We start from the raw sequence: 12,722 nt of genomic DNA, 5'->3' as shown, positions 1-12,722 counted from the left end.
CCATGTAACATCCAGGGCTGGCACTTTCTGCTCCACTACCGGACTCCACACCGGCAGCTCAGTCCACGGAGCCCACGGAGTCCACGGACGACCGGGAGGTCAGCGCCACATCCCCTCAGCCGCTACCTCATAGAAATCTAGCGGGAAATCCCCGCGCCGCCAGCCACGCCCCAACAGAGCCATGCTATTGGCTACTCATGACGCATTCTCCTGTCAATCACGGCCCCTTCTTGATCCTGATTGGTTGGCAACACGCTGACTGGTTATGGGCGAGTTTCTCGCCGCAAATCATTGACATTAGGTAAAGTCACCTAACAGGGCGGGGCTGTAGCTGCCGTACTGTGAGCGGCGTCGTGATGACTCTCTCGCTAGTCTCTGCTCACAACTTGCGCTTCCACGCTCTATTTATAGGCGCCAGACGTTCCCCGCCGCGTCTACTGGCTCAAGGCGCCTTCATGCGGCCCGCTGATTGGCTGGAACTCCCTGCCCGTTATCTGCCTGTCTGTCTAAGTCCCTCCTCTAAGGCCGGCTGCGGAGTAGGGAGTTTTTTCTGACCTTCTGATTGGATGATTCTCGGCTTCTGGCCCCGCCCTTAGGCCGCATTGTGCTAAGCCATTGGCTTAGACGACCGGCGAGCGTTTCATCGTTACTTGTGATTGGCCGGCCGGGCGGTCTGTCAGGAGCGTCGGTGAGGGGGAGCGGCCGGTCTCTGGAGGTTTCTGCTGGCTCTAAAGGTGGCGGCCCTGTGTGGAGTCTGAGGAGCCGTGATATCCTGCTGCTTGTCCGCCTTTCCCTGAAGAGGAGACGGGCGCCGGTGTCACTGGTAAGTGTCAGTCCGTGCGTGTTCACCATGCTGCTCCCGGTGTCTCCTCTGGCTCATGGGCTGACTGCGCCCACCCTCCATACTGGTCCTGAGGTCTCTGCGCCCACCCTCCATACTGGTCCTGAGGTCTCTGCGCCCGCCCTCCATACTGGTCCTGAGGTCTCTGCGCCCACCCTCCATACTGGTGCTGAGGTCTCTGCGCCCGCCCTCCATACTGGTGCTGAGGTCTCTGCGCCCACCCTCCATACTGGTGCTGAGGTCTCTGCGCCCACCCTCCATACTGGTCCTGAGGTCTCTGCGCCCACCCTCCATACTGGTGCTGAGGTCTCTGCGCCCACCCTCCATACTGGTGCTGAGGTCTCTGCGCCCACCCTCCATACTGGTCCTGGGGTCTCTGCGCCCACCCTCCATACTGGTCCTGGGGTCTCTGCGCCCACCCTCCATACTGGTGCTGAGGTCTCTGCGCCCACCCTCCATACTGGTGCTGAGGTCTCTGCGCCCACCCTCCATACTGGTGCTGAGGTCTCTGCGCCCACCCTCCATACTGGTGCTGAGGTCTCTGCGCCCACCCTCCATACTGGTCCTGGGGTCTCTGCGCCCACCCTCCATACTGGTCCTGAGGTCTCTGCGCCCACCCTCCATACTGGTCCTGGGGTCTCTGCTCCCGCCCTCCATACTGGTTCTGAGGTCTCTGCTCCCGCCCTCCATACTGGTCCTGAGGTCTCTGCTCCCGCCCTCCATACTGGTCCTGAGGTCTCTGCGCCCACCCTCCATACTGGTCCTGAGGTCTCTGCGCCCACCCTCCATACTGGTCCTGAGGTCTCTGCGCCCACCCTCCATACTGGTCCTGAGGTCTCTGCGCCCACCCTCCATACTGGTGCTGAGGTCTCTGCGCCCACCCTCCATACTGGTGCTGAGGTCTCTGCGCCCACCCTCCATACTGGTCCTGAGGTCTCTGCGCCCGCCCTCCATACTGGTCCTGGGGTCTCTGCTCCCGCCCTCCATACTGGTTCTGAGGTCTCTGCTCCCGCCCTCCATACTGGTCCTGAGGTCTCTGCTCCCGCCCTCCATACTGGTCCTGAGGTCTCTGCTCCCGCCCTCCATACTGGTCCTGAGGTCTCTGCGCCCGCCCTCCATACTGGTCCTGAGGTCTCTGCGCCCACCCTCCATACTGGTCCTGAGGTCTCTGCGCCCACCCTCCATACTGGTCCTGAGGTCTCTGCGCCCACCCTCCATACTGGTGCTGAGGTCTCTGCGCCCACCCTCCATACTGGTGCTGAGGTCTCTGCGCCCACCCTCCATACTGGTGCTGAGGTCTCTGCGCCCACCCTCCATACTGGTGCTGAGGTCTCTGCGCCCACCCTCCATACTGGTGCTGAGGTCTCTGCGCCCACCCTCCATACTGGTGCTGAGGTCTCTGCGCCCACCCTCCATACTGGTGCTGAGGTCTCTGCGCCCACCCTCCATACTGGTGCTGAGGTCTCTGCGCCCACCCTCCATACTGGTGCTGAGGTCTCTGCGCCCACCCTCCATACTGGTGCTGAGGTCTCTGCGCCCACCCTCCATACTGGTGCTGAGGTGTCTGCGCCCACCCTCCATACTGGTGCTGAGGTGTCTGCGCCCACCCTCCATACTGGTGCTGAGGTGTCTGCGCCCACCCTCCATACTGGTGCTGAGGTGTCTGCGCCCACCCTCCATACTGGTGCTGAGGTGTCTGCGCCCGCCCTCCATACTGGTGCTGAGGTGTCTGCGCCCGCCCTCCATACTGGTGCTGAGGTGTCTGCGCCCGCCCTCCATAGTGGTCCTGAGGTCTCTGCGCCCGCCCTCCATAGTGGTCCTGAGGTCTCTGCGCCCGCCCTCCATACTGGTCCTGAGGTCTCTGACTGACTGCACCCATCGGCCGTACTGGTCCAGGGTTCTCTGACTGACTGCACCCATCGGCCGTACTGGTCCAGGGTTCTCTGACTGACTGCACCCATCGGCCGTACTGGTCCAGGGTTCTCTGACTGACTGCACCCATCGGCCGTACTGGTCCAGGGTTCTCTGACTGACTGCACCCATCGGCCGCACTGGTCCAGGGTTCTCTGACTGACTGCACCCATCGGCCGCACTGGTCCAGGGTTCTCTGACTGACTGCACCCATCGGCCGCACTGGTCCAGGGTTCTCTGACTGACTGCACCCATCGGCCGCACTGGTCCAGGGTTCTCTGACTGACTGCACCCATCGGCCGCACTGGTCCAGGGTTCTCTGACTGACTGCACCCATGTACTGGTCCAGGGTTGACTGACTGCACCCATCGGCCGTTCTGGTCCAGGGTTCTCTGACTGCACCCACCCTCAATACCATTCCTGTAATTTTTGTGTATACTGGTCCTGGTGTCTCTGTGTCTGGGCCCTGAATGGTTATGTATTTGTGACCCCCCCTCATTTTCCAGGCTCTGATGGCTCCCACTGCTCTGGTTGCCCGATTGGTCTGCCCTTGGTTTGATCCTGCAGTCACCCTCCATGCTGCTGTTCTGTGGACTGCAGAGGCCTCTAGTACTGGTGACACCCCCGCCCCCACCCGTTCTTTGTCACAATGTTAGATGAACTAGTAGGAGCCATCTGTGATATTGGATGTCGTTGGCTGTTTCCTGTTATCCAGGCCGATGTACAGGGGATCGTCTTCTGTATTATACAGGGTACATATAGCGACAGGAGGATGCTGTGCAGTGTAATATCCAGCGGATGGGCCGTATATAAGGAGAGGTGACATGATGCAGTGTAATATCCAGTGCACGGGACGTATATAAGGAGAGGTGACATGATGCAGTGTAATATCCAGTGCACAGGCCGTATATAAGGAGAGGTGACATGATGCAGTGTAATATCCAGTGTACAGGCCGTATATAAGGAGAGGTGACATGATGCAGTGTAATATCCAGTGCACAGGCCGTATATAAGGAGAGGTGACATGATGCAGTGTAATATCCAGTGCACGGGCCGTATATAGGGAGAGGTGACATGATGCAGTGTAATATCCAGTGTACAGGCCGTATATAGGGAGAGGTGACCTGATGCAGTGTAATATCCAGTGCACAGGGCGTATATAGGGAGAGGTGACATGATGCAGTGTAATATCCAGTGTACAGGCCGTATATAGGGAGAGGTGACATGATGCAGTGTAATATTAAGTGCACGGGCCGTATATAGGGAGAGGTGACATGATGCAGTGTAATATCCAGTGTACAGGCCGTATATAGGGAGAGGTGACATGATGCAGTGTAATATCCAGTGCACGGGCCGTATATAGGGAGAGGTGACATGATGCAGTGTAATATCCAGTGCACGGGCCGTATATAGGGAGAGGTGACCTGATGCAGTGTAATATCCAGTGCACGGGCCGTATATAGGGAGAGGTGACATGATGCAGTGTAATATCCAGTGCACGGGCCGTATATAGGGAGAGGTGACATGATGCAGTGTAATATCCAGTGCACGGGCCGTATATAGGGAGAGGTGACATGATGCAGTGTAATATCCAGTGTACAGGCCGTATATAGGGAGAGGTGACATGATGCAGTGTAATATCCAGTGCACAGGCCGTATATAGGGAGAGGTGACCTGATGCAGTGTAATATCCAGTGCACGGGCCGTATATAGGGAGAGGTGACATGATGCAGTGTAATATCCAGTGCACGGGCCGTATATAGGGAGAGGTGACATGATGCAGTGTAATATCCAGTGCACGGGCCGTATATAGGGAGAGGTGACTTGATGCAGTGTAATATCCAGTGCACAGGCCGTATATAGGGAGAGGTGACATGATGCAGTGTAATATCCAGTGTACAGGCCGTATATAGAGAGGTGACATGATGCAGTGTAATATCCAGTGCACAGGCCGTATATAGGGAGAGGTGACCTGATGCAGTGTAATATCCAGTGCACGGGCCGTATATAGGGAGAGGTGACATGATGCAGTGTAATATCCAGTGCACGGGCTGTATATAAGGAGAGGTGACATGATGCAGTGTAATATCCAGTGCACGGGCCGTATATAGGGAGAGGTGACATGATGCAGTGTAATATCCAGTGCACGGGCCGTATATAGGGAGAGGTGACATGATGCAGTGTAATATCCAGTGCACAGGCCGTATGTAGAGAGAGGTGACATGATGCAGTATAATATCCAGTGCACGGGCCGTATATAGAGAGGTGACATGATGCAGTGTAATATCCAGTGCACAGGCCGTATGTAGAGAGAGGTGACATGATGCAGTGTAATATCCAGTGCACAGGCCGTATATAGAGAGAGGTGACATGATGCAGTGTAATATCCAGTGCACAGGCCGTATATAGAGAGAGGTGACATGATGCAGTGTAATATCCAGTGTACAGGCCGTATATAAGGAGAGGTGACATGATGCAGTGTAATATCCAGTGCACGGGACGTATATAAGGAGAGGTGACCTGATGCAGTGTAATATCTCTCAGGCTGTGGTTCCTCTGGTAAACAGCGTATCCTACAGGTGTGAACGTGCCCTGATATGCAGGCAGTAACGCCTCCGTGCTGGGGCAGAACATAAACTGTCTGTAACGCGTCTCCCGGGTGTTGACACATGAGGTGAAAGAGCAAAGTTCTCTGGATCAGGTGTGCAGTGTGATGGCGGGTGTCAGCGGGGAGTACTTGTGGAGGGACTCCGGAGCCCCAAGCAGCTGCTGCCTGATATCCGGGCGTCGGGTCTATTATTGTCGTGATGTCTATGCGTTAAATGTATGATGATATGATCAGCGCCATTTTTTCCCCCAACACACTGTCAGCAGTTCTGTCCCTATGACACCGGCTGACCTGTTACATGTGCGCTCGGCAGCTGAACACGTCTGTGTTGTGTCCATGGACAGTGAAAACCTCATCACTCCTGACCCTGTCTATCAAAGTGCAGGGGGCGTGGCAGTCGTAACGCCCCCTTACAGTAACGGTAACGCCCCCTTACAGTAACGGTAACGCCCCCTTACAGTAACGGTAACGCCCCCTTACAGTAACGGTAACGCCCCCTTACAGTAACGCATATATCATTTTTCTCAGCAACACGGGCACATGTGAACACGGGACCAACACAGACGCTTTCAGCTGCCAAGTTCACATGTAACAGGTCAGCTGGTGTCATAGGTACAAAACTGCTGACAGATGCCCTTTAAAGGGGTTTTCTATACAATGAAGTGTAGGCCCTTAGCCTGCATTGCCTCCGGTCCTTCCAGTCCTCGGCTTGTTTTCTTCTGGCCACGGGAGCCGCTGTAGCCAATGACTGGCCTCAACAGTGACATGTCCCAAAGCGGCACGTTATGAGGTGCGTCACCGCTGTCCGCAGCTGGAAGTCAATAGGGTGGGGACGCACGCGGGACCGGACCGGAGCGGCGGGGCAGGTGATATAATTCTTAACAGGTCAAACATGCTGGGGGGGGGGGGGGACGGGGGACTAAGTAATAACTGAGGGGATCCGGGACTACCCCTGTAAACCCATTTTAAGCTGTGGGAGGTCCCATCCCTCCATATTTTTTTTTTTTTTTTTGTCCAATGCCCTTCTTTTGTTTTAACTTTTTTTCAAAGTTCCACATTTTATTATAATCCCCCCCCCCCCCCCCCCAGCCTCCTTCCCCTACACGTCCCTTTAAGGAAAGAAAGCCGCAAAATAAGCTCTAGTTATAAATGCATGAAATGCTCTGCAGAGCCCGTGTGTGAAGAGCCTCCTGCGGTTCTCACTGGTGGACGCAGCGTGTGATAAGCTTATTGTCGTCGGACCCTTTTAACGAGCACGGTCCAAGTGGAGAAACCCTTTCGCTTCCTGTAGGTAGTGGCTTGCGGTGGTCCCTGCTATCGTCCTGCTCTTCAGCCACTTTTGAATTCTATCTGATATGTTTTAAAATCTTTAAAATATTAAGATCTCTGCTTGCTGTCTGTAAAGGACATCAGTTTCTTGCAATAGGAGGCGGTGATGCCTTGGACATAATCAGTACGAATGTGACCATTCACTGACAGCAAACAGAGGAATTAAACCAGTCTATTGGCATCTTGTAGCACGTTCCATTATACCAGTATTAGGATACTTTCACACTAGCGTTTTTTTTTTCGGTATAGAGTTCTGTCCTAGGGGCTCAATACCGGAAGAGAACTGATCAGTTTTATCCCCATGCATTCTGAATGGAGAGCGGTCCGTTCAGGATGTCTTTAGTTCAGTCGCTGTACGGTTTTTGGACGTAGAAAATACTGAAGCATGCTGCGGTATTTTCTCCGTCCAAAATTCTGGAACACTTGCAGTGCCGGCATTATTTTACTTTGGAAGTGCATTAATGCCGGATCCGGCCCTAAGTGTTCTGGAAAAACGGGGCTGAGGGGCTAGGTTGGAGGGGCGGGGGCGCCCGCTGAGGGGCTAGGTTGGAGGGGCGGGGGCGCCCGCTGAGGGGCTAGGTTGGAGGGGCGGGGGCGCCTGCTGAAGGGCTAGGTTGGAGGGGCGGGGGCGCCCGCTGAGGGGCTAGGTTGGAGGGGCGGGGGCGCCCGCTGAGGGGCTAGGTTGGAGGGGCGGGGGCGCCCGCTGAGGGGCTAGGTTGGAGGGGCGGGGGCGCCCGCTGAGGGGCTAGGTTGGAAGGGCGGGGGCGCCCGCTGAGGGGCTAGGTTGGAAGGGCGGGGGCGCCCGCTGAGGGGCTAGGTTGGAAGGGCGGGGGCGCCCGCTGAGGGGCTAGGTAGGAAGGGCGGGGGCGCCCGCTGAGGGGCTAGGTTGGAAGGGCGGGGGCGCCCGCTGAGGGGCTAGGTTGGAAGGGCGGGGGCGCCCGCTGAGGGGCTAGGTTGGAAGGGCGGGGGCGCCCGCTGAGGGGCTAGGTTGGAAGGGCGGGGGCGCCCGCTGAGGGGCTAGGTTGGAAGGGCGGGGGCGCCCGCTGAGGGGCTAGGTTGGAAGGGCGGGGGCGCCCGCTGAGGGGCTAGGTTGGAAGGGCGGGGGCGCCCGCTGAGGGGCTAGGTTGGAAGGGCGGGGGCGCCCCCTGAGGGGCTAGGTTGGAAGGGCGGGGGCGCCCGCTGAGGGGCTAGGTTGGCAGGGCGGGGGCGCCCGCTGAGGGGCTAGGTTGGCGGGGGTGTGTGCCTGTTGGAACCACCACTGATGCCTAGAATGGAGGCCCCATGCAATCAGAACGACCGGGACGGAGTATGGAGAGCGGGTAGTCCCCTCAGCTCCGTCCTTCATACTCATCATCTCTCTGCCGTGGTTTATAAGCACCTTACGAGGATTCCTGATCCCGCCGCTGTAGGGGCAGATGAGGACAAGCGGCCGCCAGTCCTGCTGCCGTCCCAGATAAAAGCCCCACCTGCACACACAGCTCCCATGGTCCTCAGCGTGTTCAGTGTGCCCCCATCTTTTGAAAACCCCTTTTATTCTAGGTGAGGGGCAATCATTGACGGCCACCAGTACGCGCTGAGGCTCACAGCTGCTGGTTTTGGCCAGTATGGAAAAGACATACGGAGGAGGAAAACACAAAGTTGATCGTGTTCTTTCCGCATCTGCATGTCCGTTCTGCAAAAAACATGTCCTATACTTGGCCACAAAATGCGGACCACGGACCTAATCAAGTCAATGCGTCCTCAAAAGGTACAGGTGCAGTATAGACCTCTGCAGTGACACAAGCTCTGCTTAGGCCCCTTGCAGACGAGCGTGTCCGGATGCGTTCTGTGAAAACTCAGTGATTTCGCAAACAAAGCCATTCAGTTTTGTTTGCGATCGCGTTCAGTTTTTATCGCGCGGGTGTAATGCGATTTACTGCGTTTTGCACTCGCGTGATAAAAACCTGAATGTTTACAAACCTCTCTTAGCAAGCATCCGTGAAAATCGCATCCGCATTGGTTTGTGGATGCAATGCGATTTTGACGCAGCCCAGTTCACTTCTATGGGGGGCCAGCGTTGCGTGAAAATCGCTGAAAATAGAACATGCTGCGTTTTTTTTTTTTTTTTTTTTTTTTTTTTCACGCAACGCAAAAGGGATGCGTGAAAACCACCGCCCATTTAAATGAATGTGTCCGGATTCCGCGCGTTCGCATTACGCCTTGCACCCGTGTGGAGTTCTCGCTCGTGTGAAAGGGTCCTTACATGGCTCCCGCCCTGGAGGACGCAGCCCCACCACGTGGTCGCCAATCCGTTTGAATAGGTGCCTGTAACGCCCTGTCTCTTCAGCGGTGGTTGCCCTTTGCTCCTTAGGGCCTTTTAAAGGGGTATTCTGCCTTTTTGATCCTGATGACTTATCTTCCAGATGGGTCATCAATATCCGATCGTTTGGGGTCAGTCTCCCAGCACCCCCAGCAGGAAGCTGAAGACTCGGCCCAGTGTGTCGTGGGCGAGCTGGTGTGCCGCAGCTCCCATTCATATCCGTTGGCGGCTGTCCTCGCTCGGTGACATCTGCCTGTGACTTGTCACGTCGTGCGGTGATTGAGGGCGACACTTGTGTGCGATTATCACAGGAGAGACGGGGATGACCATGCAGGAATGAGGCCTCGCCCTTCGTCTGCCAGAAGCGTCTCCGGTGCCAGCGTTCATCTTTAATGAATTGCGGGTATTAATAGTTGGGTCTGCTGTGTTACATGGGCAGAGCCATTACGGAGACATCGGCCCCGTAATAGAGCGGCGGAGCTATTCCTGGAGGGCCCGGCCATGGCTGCCTCGTCTGTACCTTTGTCTCCTATGTAAGGCCTTCATCGCGCCACTTATGTTTTAACATCCATAGCTCTGTTCATCCTGGTCCTCCTGGTGCCTAAAGAGAAAGTAAGACCTACAGTTGATTCTGATCAGGGGGCGCGGGAAGATGATTACCAACACTGCGGAGCCTCAATGCTCCTTTATCTGCAGATAAAATAATTCCTAGAATACCAGGTGGTGACTGAGCATGTGCAGGGGTGGGGGGGTGGCGAGCTCATCCCCTGTGATGGGGGGGGTGTAAATTTAGGAAATGCGATCCCTTGCCATGTGTTGTGTTGTGTAGTGAGCAGATCTGCTCCTCTGTTGTCCCAGGGGACCCCCTGTCACGCACTAATCGGACATATGGATGGGGGTTGTCCTGCTGGGGCCCCTCACTCTGGGGAGAGTCTCCTTTGTTGGCTGATGACACATTGCTCCCAGCTCCAGGCGTGGCCGCCCGGCCTTCTGCTCATTCTGGGATGAGACTGCTCTTGGCTCGGTGCGGCGGCGGTCAGGAGGAGATAGCTGTGCGATGACATCAGAGGATCTCGCACACGGCCGGCGTGGAGGCTGCGGGGCTGGAGTACTGCGCCCGCAGGAGCTGCTGATGCTGGGCCGACGTCCTCATGACAACACTTCCCGTCCCTGGCGTCATGCGGTATTAAGTGACTGAGTCGGCATCCACGTTAATGCACGCACCATACACTCCTGCTGATCCCAGCTCGGGGCACTTATAGGGGAAACTAGTCACTGGTTCCAGTGCAAGCTGCCGTGTCCTGTGTTCTGACACCTTTCTAGCTTTGCCAGCAGGAGTGTTGTCAGCATTCTGCCTCTTCTGTGGGATTGGACCAGTCGGGCAAGTCTTCACCCCCTCCCACGAGCATCGCGAGCCTTGGGGGGGGCCCCATGACCCATGTCTCGCTGGTCGTCTGTTAGCAGGTACTAGCCCCTACACCAGGGGTCACTTGCTGTGAAGCTACAGCTCCCAGAATCATCTGTTCACTGCTGTGGTAGTTCTGAGCCAGTGTGCATCCTGGGAGTTGTAGTTCGACAACAGCCGGGGTGTCAGAGATTGCTGTACCTTGCACTCCGTGCTTTCCTGCTTCCAGTGCCTCAAATGCAAGAATAATCGTAAAGAAATTCCTCCATTTCATTTTTAAAAAACTTTTCCGACTATAATTCAAATTCTCAGCGGGTTTGTCCAGGATTTTAAGATGGCAGCCTATCCTTGGCATATAGGCCATCACTATCTGACTGATGGGGGTCTGACTTTCCGCACCCTCGCTGTTATGGAGTAGCTCCGCAACTATACAGCTCCCTCCTCCATGCAGTGGACAGAGCTGGTTACTGCAACGCTGCTCCCATAGAAGTGAATAGGACCCGAGCTGCAGTTCGCTGGCGGCTGCCTGAAACAGCGGGTCGATGGGGGGGGATTTGGACCCCCCCCCCCTACTGATCTGACTTTGAAATACTTAAAACCCCCTTTCAATCTCTGCTTGCTGTCAGCAAATTACAGCCTTCATGGTTATCACCTCATGTTGGTGCCGGTGCTCTATAAGCCGGGTACCTTCACATAGCGTAATACCGTACCAGCAAAGTGAATGAGATTTGTTTGAGGGTTATCTGGACCGAATTTCAATACCCCATCCCCCCCCCCAACCTAAAAATCCAAAGGCAACCTCTGTAATATAAACACGAATGTTCCAGTTCATTGACGGTAAGCAGAGATCTTGAAAAAGGAAAGTATGCTAGGATTAGGCAGTCCGTGCCCCTGCTGATGTCCCCGGTCCGTCCGTGTAATTGCCAGTGTTTACAGGGGATTAAGCGTCTCCTGTTCCTCATCCCATAAAGCCGTGTCACCCGCAGGTACTTACTGCTATTACTATTATGGGCGGCTTTGATTTATTGGTGTGTAAATGTCAGGTGTGCCTCCGGCTCCACACATGGAGGGCGCGCGCGAGGCTGCATTTCCCGGATTCCTGAAGGCCTTGTATCGCAGAACCGCCACTTCTACTGCAGCGAGCGGCACTTCAGTTATCTGCGGGGCTCCCCCCACCCCAGTAATCCCCTATAATCATTGTGGCGTCCTGGACGAGGTGGCCTTTACCTTGTGCAATCTCTGATCCGTTATCGGGAGTGGGGCCTATAACCCTAGATCAGGGATCAGGCACTCCGGCTGCTGTGAAACTACAACTCCCAGCATGCACACTTACTCAGCTGTTGTTGTAACTGCTGTAGAAGGGAAAGGAGGATTCTGGGAGTTGTAGTTTCAGAGTGCCGAAGGTTGCTGATCCCTGCCCCAGAGCTAGCCATACTCCTACCACACATGCATGCTCGGCTCGGGGCCAAGTGTGCTTGTAATTTCAGTGGAAAGGGGGGAAGAAGTCGCCCTGCCTCCCACCCATCATGCCTGATCCTTTCTGCCTCCGAAGGCTGGGGCACCACTTTACGTGTTAGCGGGCATCTGTGCATTTTCAGATTTCGGATGGGAAATGTACAGCGTGTGAATGGGGTTTTACAAAAGTCCGTTCACATGCAGCAGAAATAAAGCCATGCATTTTGGGGCATACTGCAAACTTCCAGTTACCAGTACGCCCTCGAAGTCGTGCGTTTGGCTAGCAGAGGTGTGCTGTTCATGCGCCTGAGGCTCGTGCCCCAGGGTAGTGTATTAACTGGGGCATATCTTCCAACCGCTGGAAGCTGTCATCTCCTAGGCCAGACAGCCCCTTTGGTAGTGATCAGTGACTTATCTGCACTGTCTATTGTTCAAAACCAGTGGCTGCCGCACTCCTCCATGCTTTACACTGCAGCTCTACTCATGTTGCCGGGTTTCTGTAAATACGCACAAGCTCATTGCTTGGAGAACATGGACAGTGTTTTTCAGCATGGGACATATACATAAAGGGTATGGAGGCAGTCAGTGGGGAACCCCAAATGCCGGAGCCGCTCTCCATAGGACCGCCGCACGGACCCCCACAGAGCTCAGACTGTGCTATGTAATGCTTCTCTGTCCCTGCAGACTATTAGTTTTAGGGGTATATTCACACGGTCTGCTGTAATTGGCCTCCCGTGGTAGCAGCCGTGCCGTGGAAGGACTGTAATCCGTGGCCGTATGGACCTCCCATTAAGGCCTCCTGCACACGAACGTTGTGCATCCGTTCCGTGCGTTGGGGACCGCAATTTACCGGTGACCGTGTATTGCGGACCTG

At 55.6% G+C, this 12,722-nt stretch overlaps 1 protein-coding gene across 2 annotated transcripts in view; it reads left to right on the top strand.

Annotated features, from left to right (window-relative positions):
• Positions 1 to 613: 613 nt before the first annotated feature.
• The window catches only part of LOC121000766, a 126,981-nt gene continuing 114,872 nt past the window's right edge, over positions 614 to 12,722 (top strand). The window contains exon 1 of one of the 2 annotated variants that reach the window (XM_040431381.1): positions 614 to 823. The gene's annotated coding sequence lies outside the window, so the exon portion shown is untranslated. The remainder of the gene's footprint in view (positions 824 to 12,722) is intronic. The other variant, XM_040431382.1, reaches the window with a different exon arrangement.

The sequence above is a fragment of the Bufo bufo genome, chromosome 5, assembly GCF_905171765.1.
Source record: "Bufo bufo chromosome 5, aBufBuf1.1, whole genome shotgun sequence".
In the NCBI taxonomy this organism is placed as follows: Eukaryota; Metazoa; Chordata; class Amphibia; order Anura; family Bufonidae; genus Bufo; species Bufo bufo.
Note: the sequence above shows the minus strand (reverse complement) of the source record. Positions and strands in the feature narration are given on the sequence as shown.